The 18,760-nt window shown below is 49.4% G+C and overlaps 1 pseudogene; it reads right to left on the reverse strand.

The window, feature by feature from the left end:
- Positions 1 to 4,412: 4,412 nt before the first annotated feature.
- On the reverse strand, positions 4,413 to 5,449 carry LOC146870005 (28S ribosomal RNA; annotated as a pseudogene).
- Positions 5,450 to 18,760: the final 13,311 nt, after the last annotated feature.

Here is an 18,760-nt window from a genome sequence, read left to right on the forward strand (position 1 = left end):
ACCTTCTGTACTCATGTCCTGACCACTGTGGTCGATAAATGTCTCTTCAAACCTAGTGAAGAAATCGGACACTGTTTCATCATTCTTCTGTTTGCATGCGGATAATTTATCCCAATTTACACGTATTGCGGGCATTAAAGTTTTCATATAATTAATTATTCTACCAGGGAGTTCTGCTACCACGGGCTCAGGCTTGGCACCACCGACCTGTCTATTGTCCGCATTAAGGATATTAGCCCATGTGTCACCTAGTTCTGCAGCATGATCTGCATTACGAATCAATCCCCACAAAGGCTGTGGAACAACATTTCCGAACAACATATCTATGTCAGCCAGGTTCATGACACACGATTCTGCAGTCTGCGATAACTCCTTATAATATCCTGCAGGGTTCTTACGGGGGTCAGGCAATGTCTGTTTAAGGGCTAATACTTCAGATCATTTCCAGGGAACATGTACCCAAACACGCTGAAAATGTGGCAAAACAGGTGGAACAGCATTCGCATCACCAGGTCTCCAAACTGGAGGAACCTCACGCATCGGATATTGTCGTGCTTTTACCTGTTTCCCTTCAGGGAATTCCTGTCCAAACAACGATTGCTGACAATCCCCATTCCTGAAAGACAGCAGTGTCGCAACTGCTTTCTCAACATCAGAACCCACAATCGTACCTTTTCCAAATTCAAATCGCACGTGACACAACTCTTGCTGACTGGAGTCTACATCATTATCTTCCAATTCCTCACATAGAATTTCACACATTTTCTCAAAAACGTACCGCTGTTGTGGCGCTTCCCACTGATGAAAAACATTAACAACAAATTCTACATCATATCTAGAAGGATAAACAATCCATCTACGTGCCATGCGGTCCAGTTCTTCTTTCTCTCTAGAACTAGGTATTTGACTACGTAACTGCTTACGCTGTGGACCAGGGGTCGTAGTAGACGACCCAAAGAGGGGTGATATAAGACTAGTGACTGCACTAGCTATTCGCTGTCGTGCAGAAGGAGAAGTCGAGGTAAGAACCGGGGGAAAAACAGAGGGAAGGAAAACGGGTGCAGATACAGATACAGGGGTAGCAGCAGGTAGGGCAGCAAGAGAGGCAGCTGATGTGCTAGGAAAAGTCGCAAGGGGCGCAGAAGTGGTAGGTAGCAAAATCGGCGGCCCTTGGGTAGGCTGTGCTACCAGGACAGGAGCCGGCTGAGGAGGAGCTGGCGGCTGCGGGAAAGCTTGCTGCACATTTACAGGCTGTGGAGGCACTGTAGCATTTTGCGCATACGGGGGTGGCGAACTTAGCAAATGGGACATTAGGGAATCTTTCTCTTTCTCTTTTGACTCATCTTGTTGAAGGGGTGGCAAAACTGGGTAACATTTATCAATGACTAGTTTGCGTTGCCTGTGCAACTGCTCATCCATTCGGTCCTCTTCATTATCCTTAAACTGCAAAGCTGCTTGCATTATCGACATACCTCTCTCTCTTTTATTTTTCTTTGCTAATTTAATTTCTTTTTGTTTGGCTTCCTTTCGCCATAGGCGGAAGGAATCAAACATCGCCGGCCGGGCTTTCTTCTTGAACAATTTAACTTCTAAATTATCTAGGATCTCTGCATCGAAACTACCATTTTGGGGCCATTTTAAAACACCATCCTTTCTGGTGTATCGGACCCATACTTCATTATACGTTATGGGGCCCACGCCATGTTTCACATAGAGCTCATAAGTTGGAGTTCCAATTGGAGGAACCGGACACGAATCCTCCAATCGGGAGTCCCTTTTACAACCAAAACAAAACAGATTTCCAAATATACTAGAACCAGGCATCTTTGCTCACTAGTCTAGTTTCAAACTTCAAAGGATTATCGAATATGATAGTCTCGTGAATACACGAGTCCTCTGGCTTTGGCACTTGCAAGACCCAAATCAAAGCGATCCCGAAGGATACCAAAATCCCGAAGGATACCAAACAAACTGGGAGACGCTCCACTTATACTTAACTGAGGTATCGATGACTTCACCAGAAGACTCTCTCAATTGTTTCGCTCTACCAAATCGTCAAGGGTCCAAAACAGGGCGATTAATCAGGGCAGCAGTCCTTCGTAGCCGTCGGGACGCGGAGAACCTCGCAGAAAAGACTTTCGGACCACGTCGACATGCAGGAGTCGATGAAGTGGCGGCCTTCCTCCAGAATTTCCACACGAAGCTCCTCACGAACCTCTGGCTTGGACCGGTACCACTGAAATCGCCCCGAGTTGGGCGCCAACTGAAGTACCGGGTTTTTAGAACCCAGCGGTGCAGGGGAACACACCCTAAGACTTCGGATTCTTCCTGTTTCAGACCCACAGAAACACAGAGTCTTCTAGGTGAAATCAAAGAACGTCTTTATTGGCTGCAGACTAATCACAGATATCCGAGAAGTACAACACGATGTATGTTCTCAGGAGACTGCTCCTGAACCAAAAACCAGTCTTTACTTATATACACAAAATTACGCTTTGGGGGCAACACCGCCCCTGTTTTACAAGTGGTCATTAAAATATTTTAGTTTCAAAGGAACAGCAGAGCCATAATGACAATCCCACATTTCAGTTCATTAAGCATGCAGTCATTGTACCCAGCGAGGCTCAGAACCCTCATCAGATAACAGCAGACCCCAATAAAATGGGCACCTCCTGCTCGTAAAACAAGCCATAAAGTAGGAAACAGAGTCAGGTGTGAAAACAGCTTAGTCAGGGATCGTGTGCGAACAGGGGCTTTATGATGGGTCGAGCCCTGATGCTAATCACATTAGGCCGCGAGAAAGGAACCGGCCGGACAGGATTGACCTCGGGCAGCGGAGTCGGCTTGCACAGGTCAGAGAGAAGTCACAGAAGGTGTACGTGTCCTTTAGGCGTTAGTGCGCAGCCTATGTGAGGGCAACCACAAAATGGCTACTGTACTAAAATGGAACCCACGGATACAACATGTAGTATCGTACACACGGTGAATTCATCAGTGAAACATGACGAGAACACTCATACATACCGCGTTGCTCATTTGCGGTTCGCTGATACCAAAATTGGCATGGTAAGACCATGCCACCTACACAGTTCCCATTTTTTACAGTACCACAGGAGCTAAACTTACTGTAGTGCCCACCTCTAAGAGAGTTAGATGGGGAGGCAGAAGCTTTTCCGTGGGGGCAGCCAAGGCCTGGAATAAACTTCCTGTTGGCTTAAGAAACTGCAACGATGTATTTGCTTTTAGGAAGGCGCTCAAAACATGGTTGTTTTAATTTCCCCTGGCCAAACCTTAGGAGGACTGTAGCAAGCGCCGGGACACCTTCGGGTAGCTGTGCGCTATATAAGTTTTTCTAACATAACATAACATAACATCTGGTCACCCGGCCCGCAGGGCCATCTGGTCGCACAACCAGGCGACTAGATGGCCTGGGACGGCCCAGCGCCCAGATGGCCTGGGAGGGTGCTGTACCCAGTCACCCTTGCAGTCTGGCAAGGGGTGGCCAGGTGCACCGAGGCAGCCACTCTGGTGGCTCCTTCCCCGTGGCTGCTGCTCGCCTCCCTGCCCAACTGGGGCAGCGGGAAGAAGAGGCCCGGCCGGCCCAGGCCATCTGGTCACCCTGCCGACCCACAAGGGATGGTGGCCCCCATCCCCTCACCCCGGTGGGGCAGGGACGGGAGGGGGAGGCCCCCGTGCCGGAGGGCACGTGGTGGAGGCAGCCTCCCGGGAACCCACGTTACCCCCTCCGTGTCCCTCCCGCCAGCCTGGCGGCAGAGGGAGCCACCCCTGGGTGTGGTGGAGGAAGGCGTCCGCGGAAACCCACGCACGGAGAGACAAAAGATTGGCTCAGAGGTTGACTTTCAATAGTCTAGTCACTAGTCAAACCACTTTTATTCGATTATTTAAAATCACAAAAAGTACAATACACATTAAAAAATTAGGACAATCTTATCAAATATATAACACATAATGGGCGTAAGTAAATATTTCATTAAAGTTAGAAACAGTCAAATACATAACAAATTCAATCTATGGAAAGATGATTTCAGACACGATTTAACAGAGAAAGTCTCTTTTTTTTAAGTCGTACAGCTGCCACAAGAAAGCTAGCGATGTTAAAAATGTCCCAGGTGTTGCTAAGCATTTGTAAATAAAGAAGAGCTGGCTTGACCTGTAGGAAACCCTTTCACCTCAAAAGAGGGACTAGAAACCTCCTTCGTATTTCTGCATAAAAGTCGCAAAACATCATAAAATGCAGTGTATCCTGTGAAGAAAAATTATCACACTGACATGGATCTATATTCTCAGGTTTAGATCAGCCCGAGATAGTACCCAGGGAGAAATGAATTAAGTTAAAACGGAATCTGGTCAGGAGCCACAGATGGAAAGGCTTAGTCACTATTCTCAAGTAGGACTCTATTGATGGAGAGGATATTATCAATAGATCGCAGCGAGGTAGCTGCTCTGCTACTTACGAAACCCTGACACAGAATCAGGTCGTCTACGAATGATTTAGCACCGGGTTCCCCATGAACATGCGGTGCACTAAAGGCGATGGAGGCGGCCCCCTTCCGTCCATGCTCCGGTCCCCAAGCGAGCGGCTCAACGCACCGGCCCCCCGAGAGAGGCCGGCTATCCCAGGCCAACCGAGGCTTCACGGCACTGCGGTATCATTACGGTTTAGGGGGGATTCTGACTTAGAGGCGTTCAGTCATAATCCCACAGATGGCAGCTTCGCCCCATTGGCTCCTCAGCCAAGCACATACACCAAATGTCTGAACCTGCGGTTCCTCTCGTACTGAGCAGGATTACTATTGCAACAACACAGCATCAGTAGGGTAAAACTAACCTGTCTCACGACAGTCTAAACCCAGCTCACGTTCCCTATTAGTGCGTGAACAATCCAACGCTTGGTGAAATCTGCTTCACAATGATAGGAAGAGCCGACATCGAAGGATCAAAAAGCGACGTCGCTATGAACGCTTGGCCGCCACAAGCCAGTTATCACTGTGCTAACTTTTCTGACACCTCCTGCTTGAAACCCAAAAAGTCAGAAGGATCGTGAGGCCCCGCTTTCACGGTCTGTATTCATACTGAAAAGCGAGATCAAGCGAGCTTTTGCCCGTCTGCTCCACGGGATGTTTCTGTCCTCCCTGAGCTCGCCTTAGGACACCTGCGCTATCGTTTGACAGGTGTACCGCCCCAGTCAAATTCCCCACCTGCCACTGTCCCCGGAGCGGGTCGCGGCCTGTGGGTGCCGGGCGATTGTAGCCAGAAGCGAGAGCCCCACGGGGCTCGCCCCCCCGCCTCACCGGGTAAGTGAAAAAACGATAAGTGTAGTGGTATTTCGCCGGCAGCCCGAGAGCCTCCAACTTATCCTAAACCTCTCATGTCTCTTCACAGTGCCAGATTAAGAGTCAAGCTCAACATTCTTTCCCCGCTGATTCTGCCAAGCCCATTCCCTTTGCTGTGGTTTCGCTAGATAGTAGGTAGGGACAGTGGGAATCACGTTCATCCATTCATGCTCGTCACTAATTAGATGACAAGGCATTTGGCTACTGTGAGAAGTTGGCCTGATATATGATGTCACTAGTTCTAGTGTACACCTTGTATCAGTCCAAACAACCCTTATGGTGATTGGTTGTAAAGTCAACCTTATAGACCAGCTATCCTAGTGGTAGCATGGACAAGAGCAGTCTTAGGCTAAACTCTGTATGGCATGTGAAGCCAGCTGTTAAACCATTTGCAACCCCTTGAATACCAAATGAAAGGACACCACAACAGATATATTATAAAAATAGAATGTATTTATTCTAGTCAAAATACTCTCAGCACTCTTTATGAGATTCGAGGTAAGTACAACACAGTCTTATTTAAGCATACATAAGTCACACAGGTAAGTAATACAGTTAGGCCCTAGGGGCCACGCAAACCATATACTAAGTAAGTCGTATAAGAACCACTGTCACGAACACAGGTTAGGCCTAGGCCTAGGGAATCGCTGGGGCTACACTATCCTATCAGTTGCTAGGCAGTGGGAGGCCCACGGGATTCAGGTGCAGAGTGGAAACACTCAAGCGTAATGCGTCAAAGTCGATAGAAATAGTAGTATTTAGAAATTAAGAGTTTTAGGACACTTCGGAAGGAACTAGGAGTTAGAGGTTTGGAAACTAGACACTTGGATAGTCAATACCCTTGTGAGCACCGGAGTACTCAAGTTACCTAGCCCACGGGCTGCGGGTGCATAGGTGTGAACTTGCGTCGGGTTTCGTCGTCTACTCCTATGGATGCCTGAAGAAAAGATGCTGACAGGCAGTCAGTGAAGAGTGTCCGGTGGATTCCAAGGATGGAATCAAGAAGGAGGATACCTGCAAGCAGAGGGGACAGAGTCTAGGTCACCAGCCAGCAGCCGGGAAGGAACCAGGAAGGAACCAGGCGATGTCGTGAAGATGCAGGTGAAGAGGTCAAGCTTGTCGCAGCAGCCACGGGTACCAGGAGGCGTCGAAGACAACCAGAACCAGGAAGCGAGCTGTCCCACAAGGGCTCTTGCTGTCGGCGGCGTCGATGTTGAGTTGGGACACAACAAGCCATGGCAAGCGCAACCCACGCAGAATGAAGGATTTGCTTTTGTTGCAGACCAGGAAGGCCTGAGGTGCTTCTCTTTCACAGGGAAGCAAGGGCCAGTCTGGAGGAGCCAAACCAGTGGGGGAAAGTCAAAGGTTCGTCGTCGCAGAGGTCACTAGCCAATGGGCCAGCAACAGGACAGACGCATCGAGCAGGAAAATGCAGAAGGGCCCCATGCAGAACTCGTGGAGTGTGGAGGGCTGATCTTCGGTGCAGATGGTGCTCGGGGTTGGGGCATCTCAATCCACAGAGCACAACTTCGAGGATACCTCAGAAGCTGCGCTGGAAGCAAGTAGCCAATTTTCCCAGGTAGCCGGTCCCACGTCTCTCGTCGCCTCCACGGATCTCAGCTTTGCTGTGGATGTGGATCAGGGTCGGAGAAGTCTGGAAGTCAAGGCGCTGGTCGGGCTCTGCAGTCAGTTCCTCGTAGAACATTGAGCAAAGCAAACGGCAGGTCGCTTGATGGTGCCTGTTTGCACAGGGTGGCCACTCCTTGGCCACAAGGGAGATTCTTCAGTCTTCTTCCGTAGTCGAATGTCGAAGGTCCAGAGTTTCTGTTCAAGTTCAGTTATCAGGATAATCCAAAGTCCTAGGGACTCAGCTCCCACTCTTATACTAATCTGGGGGGGCTGGGTTACCTGCTAGGTCCCTCCTATGGGTGGGACCAGGGAGGGGGGTGGTTACACCCCCTTCCCTTTGTCCAGTTTCGCGCCAGGACTGGGGCTGGAGTGCCCCAGCACCGGTTTGAACTGGACTATGCATGGGACACCTTGTGTGCCCCAGGCAGTGTCTCGTTTCATTCATCCCTCCCTGCCCCAATACACTAAGGCCTGTCTAGGGTGGTGCTAGCACCTCCCAAGGCAGGAAACCTATTGTCCAAGCCTCCCTCGCTGGAAGGACTCCAGCAGCAGGAGGTCAGACTTGTGTCTGTGGCAGCAGCATCCATTTTGTGATGCTGGGGCTCTGGTTAACTTTAACCGGGTAGTAGGTCTTCAACATGTCTTCTCCCTCTAGAAGGGAGGAATTCTATCCTCATCGCCAAAAAATGGTGTGGGGGTAGTATTCCAAAGTGTTAGACACCTTACACGACATGTTTTGATAAAGCCAAACCATAGTTACCATAACCGCGAGGATTATAAGGCACTTTTAGAATATATGGTAGGCGATATCATAGAACAGCTATAAGGACATGGTTCCGAAAGCTGCAGACAGGTTCAGCTCATGCTAGAGCACCATCTCACATGTTACCAAGCACTCTGCCTTCAGGATTGTCAAGGCCTGCCATAGGAGTGACTGATAGGTTACCCATGTGTCTATATATAAGGTAGGTATAGGAATACTACACCTAAGCAAGGGGTGATTACACGACCTTGCCCCAGCTGAGTGATCAGCCAGTTGTGTCATAATGGAAGGCCAGCCAGGGGTGGCATAATACATGCTGCAGCCCCTGGTAGGCCTAGGGTACACCTATGCCCTGGGTACCTAAGGTACTCTGTACAGGGCCCTAGAAGGTGATCCTTACCAATTGGGTTATGTACCTAAAGTACATAGTGTGAATTTAGAGAGAGAACAGCTGGGCTGTGGGTCTGATTAGCAGGCCCACAGCCACATCTAAGTCGAAAACCAGTGAAGCAAAAGCAAAAAGTGGGGGTGAACATAGAAAGCAGACCCTACTCTCCTACACAATCCCCCCCCCCCCAACTTAGGGACATTAAACTAACCTTGACCAGTTGAGTCTTCATGTTCTAAGTGGAAATATCTGGAGAGTCCATCTGCATTGGCATGGTCAGTCCCAGGTCTATGTTCCACTGTGAAGTCCATCCCCTGTAGGGAAATGGACCACCTAAGAAGTTTGGGATTTTCACCCTTCATCTGATTTAGCCACAAGAGGGGCTTATGGTCTGTCTGAATCTTGAAGTGAGTGCCAAACAGGTATGGCCTCAGCTTCTTCAGGGCCCAAACCACAGCAAAGGCCTCCCTCTCAATAGCTGACCAACGTTTCTCTCTAGGGGTCAGCCTTCTACTAATAAAAGCAATGGGCTGGTCTTGACCATCTATATTCAGTTGTGAAAGAACAGCTCCCACACCCAACTCAGAAGCATCTGTCTGGACAATGAACTCTTTAGAGTAGTCTGGACTTTTCAGAATAGGTGCAGTGCACATGGCCTGCTTCAGGTCATCAAATGCCTTCTGACAGCTTACTGTCCACTGAACTTTCTTTGGCATCTTCTCAGAGGTCAAGTCCTTAAGTGGTGTCACAATGGACCCATAGTTCTTAACAAACGTTCTGTAGTACCCAGTCAGGCCCAAGAAAGCTCTGACCTGAGTCTGGGTAATTGGAGGAGTCCAGTTCTTTATGGTCTGGATCTTGCTCTCCAGTGGTTGAACCTGACCCCCACCTACTAGGTGGCCCAGGTACACAACCTTGCTCTGCCCTATCTGGCACTTAGTGGCCTTGATAGTGAGGTCTGCCTTTTGCAGGGCCCCCCAAAACATTCCTCAGGTGGACCAGGTGATCCTCCCAGGTGGAGCTAAAGACAGCAATATCATCAAGATAAGCTGCACAGTAGTCATCCAGGCCTGTAAGGACTTGATTCACCAACCTTTGGAAAGTGGCAGGTGCATTCTGCAAGCCAAAGGGCATTACCACAAATTGATAATGTCCTCCTGGGGTTGAGAAAGAAGTTTTGGCCTTTGCATTCTCAGCTAGTCTGATTTGCCAGTAGCCTGCTGTCAGGTCAAATGTACTCAAAAACGTGGCAGCTGCCAATCTGTCAATGAGCTCATCTGCCCTAGGTATTGGGTGGGCATCTGTCCTAGTGACAGCATTGAGACCTCTGTAATCCACGCAAAACCTCATCTCTCTCTTACCATCTTGGGTGTGAGGTTTTGGCACAGGAACTACAGGACTAGCCCAAGGGCTCTCTGAAGGTTCAATGACTCCCAGCTCCAACATCTTTTGTACCTCAATCTTTATGCAGTCCCTGACATGGTCAGGTTGCCTGTAGATTTTACTCTTCACAGGCAGACTGTCACCAGTGTCCACCTCATGGGTGCACCAGTTTGTCTGACTTGGGGTCAGAGAGAACATATGTCTGTAGGCCTGTAGAACTTGTCTGCAGTCCTGTTGCTGATGGTCAGTGAGGCTGTCAGAAAAGACCACACCATCAACTGAACCATCATCAGGGTTCTGAGTCAGCAGGTCTGGGAGAGGGTCACTCTCTTCCTCCTGCCCCTCATCTGTAGCCATGAGTAAGCCCATGTCTGCCCTGTCAACATATGCCTTTAACCTGTTGACATGAAGCACCCTGTGGGGGCTTCTGGGAGTCCCAAGGTCCACCAAGTAGGTGACTTCTCCCTTCTGTTCAACAATAGTGTGGGGTCCAGACCATTTGTCCTGGAGTGCTGCTGGGGCCACTGGCTCCAACACCCACACTTTCTGTCCTGGCTGGTACACAGTCAGCACAGCCTTTTGGTCATGCCAAGCTTTTTGGAGTTCTTGGCTTGCCTCAAGGTTTTTAGAAGCCTTCTTCATATACTCTGCCATCCTGGAGTGGAGGCCAAGTACATAATCCACTATGTCCAGTTTGGGTTGTCTGAGAGGTCTCTCCCATCCTTCCCTTACTAGACACAGGGGTCCCCTTACAGGATGCCCAAACAAAAGCTCAAAAGGGCTGTAGCCAACCCCCTTTTGTGGGACCTCTCTGTAAGCAAACAGAAGGCAGGGTAAAAGGATGTCCCATCTTCGCCTAAGCTTGTCTGGTAAATCTTTTATCATCCCTTTTAGGGTCTTGTTGAATCTTTCCACAAGCCCATTGCATTGTGGGTGATAGGGTGTAGTGAATTTGTAGTTTACACCACACTCCTTCCACATTGCAGTTAAATATCCTGACATGAAGTTGGCACCTCTGTCAGAGACAACCTCCTTTGGAAAACCCACTCTGAAGAATACTCCAAGTAGGGCCCTTGCCACAACAGGATCTGTTGTGGTCCTCAGGGGTATAGCTTCTGGGTACCTGGTGGCATGGTCCACTATCACCAGTATGAATCTGTGCCCAGATGCTGTTGGGGGGGTCCATTGGTCCTACAATGTCTATCCCCACTCTCTCAAAGGGGACCCCCACCACTGGTAGTGGTATGAGGGAGGCCTTTGTGGTGCCACCTGATTTGCCACTGGCTTGGCAGGTGACACAGGAGCGACAAAACTCCTTGGTATCTTCTGACATGTGAGGCCAGTGAAAGTGAGGGACAAGTCTGTCCCAGGTCTTATTCTGGCCTAAGTGTCCTGCAAGGGGAATATCATGGGCCAAGGTAAGAAGGAAGCCTCTGAAACTCAATGATATGACCAACCTCCTGGATGCACCAGGCTTGGGGTCTCTAGCCTCTGAGTACAGCAGCCCTTCATCCCAATACACTCTATGGGTACCTTGAGCATTTCCTGCAGCCTCAGCAGCAGCCTGCTGCCTGAGGGGTTCAAGAGAAGGACAGTCTAATTGTGCCTGCCTCAGATCTGCCCTTGAAGGTCCCCCTGTCCCAAGAAACTCAACCTGGTCAGGTTCCAGTTCTTCTAGGACAGTTCCTTCAGGGCTCTCAGAATCATCCTCCTGTGAGGGCTGACTCTCTACCTGAGGCAGGGGGGGAGGCACAGCCTTAACCCTACTGCTCTTTCTCTTGGGTTGTGTCTGGTCCATTGTCCCAGGATCCAGCACTTGTTCAGTGTTGCACTTTTTGGCCTGTGACCTAGTCACAGCAAGGACATGTGCATCTATTCCCAGCATTTCTGCATGGGTCCTATACTCCACTTCAGCACACACTGAAGTTTCAAGGTCATTTCCCAACAGACACTCTACAGGAAGGTCTGAACTCACCACAACTTTCTTGAGGCCAGTTACCCCTCCCCAGGAGAAGTTAACAATTGCCACACTATGGGAGGTAGTGGCATTGCTAGCGTTGGTCACTAGGTAATTCTCACCTAGCATGATCTGTCCAGGGTCCACAAAGGCAGGTGTCACCATTGTGACACTAGCACCTGTGTCCCTGTAGGCCTGAGCCATTCTTTGGTTGATCAAAGGAGTCTGTCTGTACTTGCCCAGGTTACTGGGACCCACAGTAGAGGACAAAGCTATGTCCCCATCACAGATCAGAACAGCCTGAGTAGGTATTCGGACTAGGCCAGAATCCACTTCAGTTCCAAGGGTTAACCCTATTACACCCTTTTGCTGGGAACCACCACTTACAGCTGGACTAGGGGGTACAGTTGCCTTAGGGGCAATGGTGGTTGGGGGCTTGTCCTTTTTGGTGCACTCACTAAACCAATGGGAATTTGACTTACAATAGTTACACCAAGGTTTCTTTTGGCCATCTTTCTTTTTATCTTTTTTGGGACCACCCTCCCCCTGAGCCTTTTGGGGGCCTGGTGAAGACTTCTGGTCTTTTGATTTCTGCTCATTACCCTTCTTGGCTGCCTTTTTCTGATCACCGCCCTGGTTCTGGTTTTTCTGCTTAACTCTAGTCCTGATCCACCTATCTGCCTTCTTTCCCAATTCCTGGGGAGAAGTTAGGTCAGAGTCAATCAAGTGTTGATGCAGCAGCTGGTTTTGACAGTTGTTAAGGATTTGTTCTCTCATGATCAAATTATACAATCCTGTATAGTCCTTAACCTTACTACCCAATAACCAGCCTTCCAAAGCCTTAGTGGCACAATCTACAAAGTCAGTCCAGTCCTGAGTCTGTGTCTTTTGGTTATCCCTGAACAACAACCTGTATTGTTCAGTGGTTAGGCCAAACCCATCAATCAGAGCACTCTTCAGGACAGTGTAATTGTCAGCATCCTCATCACTAACTGTGAGGAGCTTGTCTCTACCTTTCTCAGAGAAGGAGAGCCACAAGATAGCTGCCCACTGACTGTGGGGTACCTGCTCTACTTTGCAAGCTCTCTCCAAAGCAGTTATTCATTTGTGGATGTCATCCCCACACTTGTAGGGAGGGACAATCTTGCTCAGGTTTCTATTATCATAGGCCCTGTCTCTATCCTTAGGGATATTGCTGCCACCAGTGGGTCCTAGCCACTTAACTTTTGCTCTCTGGCCAGAGCAAGTCTCCCTTTGGCAAGGGCAAGTTCTTCGCTTTCAATCCTCTGATTGACTTCCCTCATTCTGGCCTGATGCTCTTTTCTCTGTGGAGAAGTCATTCCCCTGTGAGAAGAGGCATTGGAGCTATTAGAGACATGGGAGTGGATAGATTCCCTTGAAGGGGATCTTCATCTCCTGCTTCTCTGGTTAAGTCCACTTGAGGGTCTGAATGGGGGGACCCCAGTCAGACTCCCATGTAGGCTTAAGTTAGCCTGGCTAAGTCTCCTAACTTGGACCTGGCTGTCTACCTCATCTTCTGAAGTCCCTGCTGACTCTTCTTGATCAGTATTGTGAGGGGAGTCTTCTGTGGAGGGTAGACCCTCATTGGTACCTAAGGCACCATCCTGGGAGGCTCTCTGAGCATGATACTCTTCTAAGATCTCCACTAGATAAATGAGGGTAGGGTTTGAACCCTGTTTTAACTTTCTGGAGCTACACAATTGTCTCATCTCCTGAAAAGTTAGGGTATCATATCTAGAGGGTATCTTTCTAGGATATCCCCTTCCTGAGAGAGAATCAACTTGATCTCCTCTCAGAGACATGATCTAGTGAGGGTGTGGTGTGTGCACCTACCTACACTAGTTGTATCTACTAAAACCTCTCTAGTAGTTGTAGTCAGGGTGTGCTAGGCCCTTCAACCTACAACAACTAAGTTCAGTAGAACTTAAGTATTTATAAGCTATGTTATATGTACCTTACCCCGAGTGGGAAGGGTAGGCCCAGAAGTGGGTCCTATGCTCTCCATGCCACTGGAATCAAGTTATCCTGGCTGAAGAGGGGTGAAACCCTGAAACCGGTCCTAGGATGCTTGTTTCCAGTCCAGGGAGGACCTGGCTTAGCAGTCCGGGCTGGACTGTACCCATGAGGCACAGGGTCCAGACTGATTTGCATATGGCTGGGTTCAAACTGGAACGGCATGGTGAGCATAAAAACAATGGATTTAGGCCCAGATCTCTGTACTGGGGTGAATGTATGACATTTTTCTGCATTCTGTCCATCAACTGTTGTTTTTGCATTTGTCACCCCGAGTGGGAAGAGTATGCCCAGACGTGGGTCCCATGCTCTCCATGCCACTGGAATCAAGCTATCCTGGCTGAAGAGGGCTGAAACCGGTCCTAGGATGCTTGTTTTCAGTCCAGGGAGAACCTTGCTTGGCAGTTCGGGCTGGACTGTACCCATGAGGCAAAGGGCAAAGACTGATTTGCATATGGCTGGGTTCAAACTGGAACGGCATTTTGAGCAAAAAAACGATGGATTTAGGCCCAGATTTCTGTACTGGGGTGAATGTATGACATTGTTCTGCATACTGTCCATCAACTGTTGTTTTTGCATTTGTCACCCCGAGTGGGAAGGGTACGCCCAGACGTGGTTCCCATGCTCTCCATGCCACTGAAATCAAGCTATCCTGGCTGAAGAGGGTGAAACCCTGAAACAGGTGCTAGGATGCTTGTTTCCAGTCCAGGGAGGACCTGGCTTGACAGTTCGGGCTGGACTGTACCCATGAGGCACAGGGTCAAAACTGATTTGCATGGGGCTGGATTCAAACTGGAACAGCATGGTGAGCAAAAAACGATGGATTTAGGCCCAGATGTCTGTACTGGGGTAAATGTATGACATTGTTCTGCATTCTGTCCATCAAGTGTTGTTTTTGCATTTGTCACCCCGAGTGCGAAGGGTATGCCCAGACATGTGTCCCATGCTCTCCATGCCACTGGAATCAAGGTATCCTGGCTGAAGAGGGGTGAAACCCTGAAACCGGTCCTAGGATGCTTGTTTCCAGTCCAAGGAGGACCTGGCTTGGCAGTTCGGGCTGGACTGTACCCATGAGGCAAAGGGTCAAGACTGATTTGCATATGGCTGGGTTCAAACTGGAAGGGCATGGTGAGCAAAAAAACTATGGATTTAGTCTCAGATCTCTGTACTGGGGTGAATGTATGACATTGTTCTGCATTCTGTCTATCAACTGTTGTTTTTGCATTTGTCACCCCGAGTGGGAAGGGTATGCCCAGACGCGGCTCCCATGCTTTCCATGCCACTGGAATCAAGCTATCCTGGCTGAAACCCTGAAACCGTTCCTAGGATGCTTGTTTCCAGTCCAGGTAGGACCTGGCTTGGTAGTTCGGGCTGGACTGTACCCATGAGGCACAGGGTCAAGACTGATTTGCTTATGGCTGGGTTCAAACTGGAACGGCATGGTGAGCAAAAGAACAATGGATTTAGGCCCAGATCTTTGTACTGGGGTGAATGTATGACATTGTTCTGCATTCAGTCCATCAACTGATGTTTTTGCATTTGTCACCCCGAGTGGGAAGGGTATGCCCAGACGTGGATCCCATGCTCTCCATGACACTGGAATCAAGCTGTCCTAGCTGAAGAGGGGTAAAACCCTCAAACCGGTCCTAGGATGCTATTCCAGGGAGGACCTGGCTTGGCAGTCCGGGCTGGACTGTACCCATGAGGCACAGGGTCAAGACTGATTTGCATATGGCTGGGTTCAAACTGGAACGGCATGGTGAGCATAAAAACAATGGATTTAGGCCCAGATCTCTGTACTGGGGTGAATGTATGACATTGTTCTGCATTCTGTCCATCAACTGCTGTTTTTGCATTTGTCACCCCGAGTGGGAAGGGTATGCCCAGACGTGGGTCCCATGCTCTCCATGCCACTGGAATCAAGCTATCCTGGCTGAAGAGGGGTAAAACCCTGAAACCGGTCCTAGGATGCTTGTTTCCAGTCCAGGCAGAACCTGGCTTGTCAGTTCGGGCTGGACTGAGCCCATAAGGCACAGGGTCAAGACTGATTTGCATATGGCTGGTTTCAAACTGGAACGGTATGGTGAGCAAAAAAACAATGGATTTAGGCCCTGATCTTTTTACTGGGGTGAATGTAAGACATTGTTCTGCATTTTGTCCATCAACTGTTGTTTTTGCTTTTATCACCCCGATCGGGAAGGGTATTCTCAGACGTGGGTCCCATGCTCTCCATGCCACTGGAATCAAGCTATCCTGGCTGAAGAGGGCTGAAACCCTGAATCCGGTCCTAGGATGCTTGTTTCCAGTCCAGGGAGGACCTTGCTTTGCTGTTCGGGCTGGACTGTACCCATGAGGCACAGGGTCAAGACTGATTTGCATATGGCTGGGTTCAAATTGGAACGGCATTGTGAGCAAAAAAACGATGGATTTAGGCCCAGATTTCTGTACTGGGGTGAATGTATGACATTGTTCTGCATTCTGTCCATCAACTGTTTTTTTTGCATTTGTCACCCCGAGTGGGAACAGTATGCCCAGACGTGGGTCCCATGCTCTCCACGCCACTGGAATCAAGCTATTCTGGCTGAAGAGGGGTGAACTCCTGAAACCAGTCCTAGGATGCTTGTTTCCAATCCAGGGAGGACCTGGCTTGGTAGTTCGGGCTGGAATGTACCCATGAGGCACAGGGTCAAGACTTATTTGCATATTGCTGGGTTCAAACTGGAACGGCATGGTGAGCAAGAAAACTATGGATTTAGTCCCAGATCTCTGTACTGGGGTGAATGTATGACATTGTTCTGCATACTGTCCATCAACTGTCGTTTTTGCATTTGTCATACCGAGTGGGAAGAGAATGCCCAGACGTGGGTCCCATGCTCTCCATGCCACTGGAATCAAGCTATCCTGGCGGAAGAGGGGTGAAAGCCTGAAACCGGCCCTAGGATGCTTGTTTCCAGTCCAGGGAGGACCTGGCTTGGCAGTTCGGGCTGGACTGTACCCATGAGGCACTGGGTCAAGACTGATTTGCATATGGCTGGGTTCAAACTGGAACGACATGGTGAGCAAAAAACGATGGATTTAGGCCCAGATCTCTGTACTGGGGTGAATGTATGACATTGTTGTTCTGCATTCTGTCCATCAACTGTTGTTTTTGCATTTGTCACCCCGAGTGGGAATGGTATGCCCAGACGTGGGTCCCTTGCTCTCCATGCCACTGGAATCAAGCTATGCTGGCTGAAGAGGGGTAAAACCCTGAAACCGGTCCTAGGATGCTTGTTTCCAGTCCAGGCAGAACCTGGCTTGGCAGTTCGGGCTGGACTGAACCCATAAGGCACAGGATCAAGACTGATTTGCATATGGCTGTGTTCAAACTGGAAGGGCATGGTGAGCAAAAAAACGGTGGATTTAGGCCCTGATCTCTGTACTGGGGTGAATGTAAGACATTGTTCTGCATTCTGTCCATCAACTGTTGTTTTTGCTTTTGTCACCCCGAGTGGGAAGGGTAAGCCCAGACGTGGATCCCATGATCTCCATGCCACTGAAATCAAGGTATGCTGGCTGAAGAATGGTGGAACCCTGAAACCGGTCCTAGGATGCTTGTTGCCAGTCCAGGGAGGACCTTGTTTGGCAGTTCGGGGTGGACTGTACCCATGAGGCACAGGGTCAAGACTGATTTGCATATGGCTGGTTTCAAACTGGAACGGCATGGTGAGCAAAAAAAAATGGATTTAGGCCCTGATCTTTTTTCTGGGGTGAATGTAAGACATTGTTCTGCATTCTGTCCATCAACTGTTGTTTTTGCTTTTATCACCCCGAGTGGGAAGGGTATGCCCAGACGTGGGTCCCATGCTCTCCATGCCACTGGAATCAAGCTAACCTGGCTGAAAAGGGCTGAAACCCTGAAACCGGTCCTAGGATGCTTGTTTCCAGTCCAGGGAGGACCTTGCTTGGCTGTTCGGGCTGGACTGTACCCATGAGGAACAGGGTCAAGACTGATTTGCATATGGCTGGGTTCAAATTGGAACGGCATTGTGAGCAAAAAAACGATGGATTTATGCCCAGATTTCTGTACTGGGGTGAATGTATGACATTGTTCTGCATTCTGTCCATCAACTGTTTTTTTTGCATTTGTCACTCCAAGTGGGAAGGGTATGCCCAGACGTGGGTCTCATGCTCTCCACGCCACTGGAATCAAGCTATTCTGGCTGAAGAGGGGTGAACCTCTGAAACCAGTCCTAGGATGCTTGTTTCCAATCCAGGGAGGACCTGGCTTGGTAGTTCGGGCTGGACTGTACCCATGAGGCACAGGGTCAAGACTGATTTGCATATGGCTGGGTTCAAACTGGAACGGCATGGTGAGCAAAAAAACGATGGATTTAGGCCCAGATCTCTGTACTGGGGTGAATGTATGACATTGTCCTGCATTCAGTCCATCAACTTTTGTTTTTGCATTTGTCACCCCGAGTGGGAAGGGTATACCCACACGTGGATCCCATGCTCCCAATGCCACTGGAATCAAGCTATCCTGGCTGAAGAGGGGTGAAACCCTCAAACTGGTCCTAGGATGCTATTCCAAGGAGGACCTGGCTTGGCAGTCCGGGTTGGACTGTACCCATGAGGCAAAGGGTCAAGACTGATTTGCAAATGGCTGGTTTCAAACTGGAACGGCATGGTGAGCATAAAAACAATGGATTTAGGCCAAGATCTCTGTACTGGGGTGAATGTATGACATTGTCCTGCATTTAGTCCATCAACTGTTGTTTTTGCATTTGTCACCCCGAGTGGGAAGGGTAAGCCCAGACGTGGGTCCCATGCTCTCCATGCCACTGGAATCAAGCTATCCTGGCTGAAGAGGGGTGAAACCCTGAAACCGGTCCTAGGATGCTTGTTTCCAGTCGAGGGAGGATCTGGCTTGCTAATTCCGGTTGGACTGTACCCATGAAGCACAGGGTCAAGACTGATTTGCATATGGCTGGGTTCAAACTGGAATGGCATGGTGATCAAAAAATCAATGGATTTAGGCCCAGATCTCTGTACTGGGGTGAATGTATGACCTTGTTCTGCATTCAGTCCATCAACTGTTGTTTTTGCTTTTATCACCCCGAGTGGGAAGGGTATGCCCAGACGTGGGTCCCATGCTCTCCATGCCACTGGAATCAAGCTATCCTGGCTGAAAAGGGCTGAAACCCTGAAACCGGTCCTAGGATGCTTGTTTCCAGTCCAGGGAGGACCTTGCTTGGCTGTTCGGGCTGGAC

The sequence above is a fragment of the Triturus cristatus genome, chromosome 1_1 (genome assembly GCF_964204655.1).
Source record: "Triturus cristatus chromosome 1_1, aTriCri1.1, whole genome shotgun sequence".
Lineage (NCBI taxonomy): Eukaryota > Metazoa > Chordata > Amphibia > Caudata > Salamandridae > Triturus > Triturus cristatus.